This window comes from Alligator sinensis, unplaced genomic scaffold (genome assembly GCF_000455745.1).
Source record: "Alligator sinensis unplaced genomic scaffold, ASM45574v1 scaffold261_1, whole genome shotgun sequence".
In the NCBI taxonomy this organism is placed as follows: domain Eukaryota; kingdom Metazoa; phylum Chordata; order Crocodylia; family Alligatoridae; genus Alligator; species Alligator sinensis.
In genome coordinates, this window is record NW_005843171.1 from 240368 (window position 1) to 243630 (window position 3263).

The window sequence follows — 3263 nt, forward strand, 5'->3', positions numbered from 1 at the left end:
GGTTAAGTTATCTCTTGCCTCTTTATCTGATTTGCATAGTAGTAACATTTTACCTGCTAAGAAGGAATGGAGGATCACTGGAAAATGTGCCTGTCATTTGATTTGGTGTACAAAAACAGTAATCACTAAGGGAATTGTAACTGCCCCTGAATGATTAAATCCTGCCCATAGATGGGCTGTAGGCTTGCCTCTCAAAAGATTGAATGATGCTGGGGTTTTGGTAACGGTGGGGGCTCAAGGGGAACCCCAATGAAACAGCAAACCTGAAATCCAGAAGGAAAAACAACAGTAGGTGAAATTTCTCCTAGCAGTAGTCCTGAACCCAGTCTCCCACCCATGATGATGATGCAGCCATCACCGCCTTCACCTCTGTGTTATCCCTTACTCGTAACTCATCTTTGCTTAGAGAAAACCAAATTTTGGGCAGGTCCATCTGTCTGCCAAGGAGCTCTGAGAACCCCATCTGACCCAGGTGGAGAGATCACAGCTCTGGGGTTGTGATCACAGCCCGCAGCAGAGTCTAGGCTGCTGCCTTCAGTCCAGGAAGTCACCGCAAAACTCTGCTCTGATTTCTTACCGATGGCTCGATGTTAATCACTACTTCAACCATGCTCTGTACAGCTCCACTCTGCCGCCAGGCTGCTCTGTACAGCCTCTGGTCTGTGAGCGACAGTTCAGTAACTTCTATATCAAGGGCTACCCAAAGTTAAGGTTAATCCTTCCCTAGCCTTGCAGCTGCTGCTAAAGACATGCCTTTGGATATTCACTGGCCATATAAAAACACAGCAGTTGTAGGGCCAGGGAAAAGTGAAACCTCATCTCACAGTAGCACCTGCCCTCCTTACCCCTCACAGGGCAGGAAGGGGGAGCAGAGCAGAGGCTGGAGACCCCCTGCCTCTATTCCAGCTTCCTAGGCTGCAAACCTTGACAGAACAAGGAGCAACCATCTCATGTTGCAGCAAGGCAAGTTTAGATTAGATATTAGGAAGAAATTTCTCACTAGGAGGGTAGTAAAACACTGGAACAGGTTCCCCGGAGAGGTGGTGCTATCTCCATCTTTTGAGATTTTCAAAACCCGGCTAGACAAAGCTTTGGCTGGATTGATCTAGTTGGGGCTGGTCCTGCTTTGAGCAGGGGGTTGGACTAGAAGACTTCCTGATGTCTCTGCCAACCCTCATTGTCTATAATTTCTATGAAACCCAATCACTGCCAGGGTGCCTGAGATCTTTTCAAGCATGCTGCAGGGTGCCACGCATTGCTACAGCCATGAACGGTGGTGAGCGCAGAGGTCCCGCAGGCAGCCGTGGCAGTGTCAGCAAGATCGGGGGGTGGCGAGCACCAACCAGCCATTGGTGACTGTCCGCCGATGCTGCCAGCAGGGGTGGGGGGAAGCAGCGACTACTCGCAGGCACCACCAGCAGCTTTGGCAGCGCTTCTCTCAGGGAATGCATTGCTAATCACAGGAGGTGCATGTGCACCTGCGTGCAGCCACTAAGCGTCACCAATGGCTAACAAATACGATTTGCAAGGGAACCGCAGAGATTTCAAACAAGAACCCAGAGTGTCAAAAGCATTCTGGCCTGCTGCATATCTTTGCAACACGCCTTTCCTGTAGTCAACAGGACAAGGGGCAGCATGGCACTTTCTGAGGAGCGCCCTGAGCCTGAGAATCGTCCCTTTTCCACCCAGGCCCTGAGGAGATTGTAACCCCTTGTGTAGCTTGTCTAATTGCTAGCAGCCTTCAACCGTGCTGAACTTCTATGAATGTGTGTGCAGAAAGGGTATCCAGGTTGTAGCCGTATTGGTCTAGAGGAGAAGGCAATCAGGACTCATAGTAGAGATGATATCTTTTATTAAACCAACAAGATTTTTGCAAAAAAATGTCTCTAATTGCAAGCTTTTGGGCACAAACACCCTTCATCAGGCATCAGAGAAAAGATGGTAAAAGTTCTCCTGGGTAGAAATGAAAGTTCATATTTCATAGGATTTCACAGGGGTCCTCTATGAGGTCCTCAGAGGTCCTCTAGCAAGAGGTGAAACTCCCACAGGAATCAATAAAGGACTCTTCAGTCCACGAGAGAGCAAAGAGGATCACCTATCCACAAATCTGGCAGGAAAAAAATCCCCTTTGAATTCTGGGGAGAAAAATGAAAGTTCCTATTTCATAGGATTTCACAGAGGAGTCAACAGATGGAAAACTCCTCTGGGCAGTCATTTCATCACTGGTACGGAGCCTCTCACCTCCTGTGAGGATCTGCGATGATGCAAAATACCTTGAAACAAAGGCAGGAGAGGGATCTCTGGTTTCATGTGGTCCCAGTTGCTTCCTGCTTGGGAAAACATGAAGATTTCATTTGAAAAAATCAGCTAAAATTCGCTGTCTTCTACATGTCAGGTATCCAGGTTGTGGCCATATTGGCACTGGCGACGTGTAGGAGGTACCGCCTACCGCGACCACACTCCCGCCACTGCCGTGCCCCCCCAGCTGCAGGGGGCATGTGTCATTCATGCGTATTTGTATTGGTCTAGAGCAGAGTTTCTCAACCTTTTAAGTAGCAAGTACTCCCTAACTTCTGAAAACTTTAATAAGTACCCCAACATTCAATTTTCCAGGGGATTTTATATTTACAGACCAATATGTGCTATATGCTGGAAGAAGGGCTGTGTATATAAGGCCGTGCTATGACAGAGGGCTGATCTGGTGTGGGTAGGGTTGCCACCTCTTACACCAGGGGTGCACAGCTCCAGTGTGTACCTGGGCTAGAGGTGACGCTGCCCAAAGCTAGGAGGGCGGCACCCAGTGCCATGCAAAGCACCGCACACCAAATTATTACCGGGGAATTTAAAGTTAAATTTAAATGAAACATTTCTTGCCATAGCTTTAAGAGGAAAAGAGAGAGAGAGACAGTGTTGGGGTACCCGCGTACCGCTGCCTATGTCTCGCGTACCCCAGGGGTATGCATACCACAGGCTGAGACACTACAGTCTAGAAGAAAAGGCAATCCCGACTCGTAACAGAAAGGATCTCTTTTATTAGCCCAAGATTTTAAGGACAATTCGAGAAATTAAAGATTGCAACAACAATTCAAGAAATTGCGGTAGTTTGTTGGGGCTTTTTTGCCAAAACCCTTGGTGGTCTAATCAAGGATACCCTCTCCGCCACGAGTCCGGCTCGCCTTGCGCAGGGAGGCGCTTTCAAGCGGGACCGGCTGCAGCCCGCGCCGGAGCGCGGCGCCAGGGATGGGGGCAGGCCCTGTCCCGCC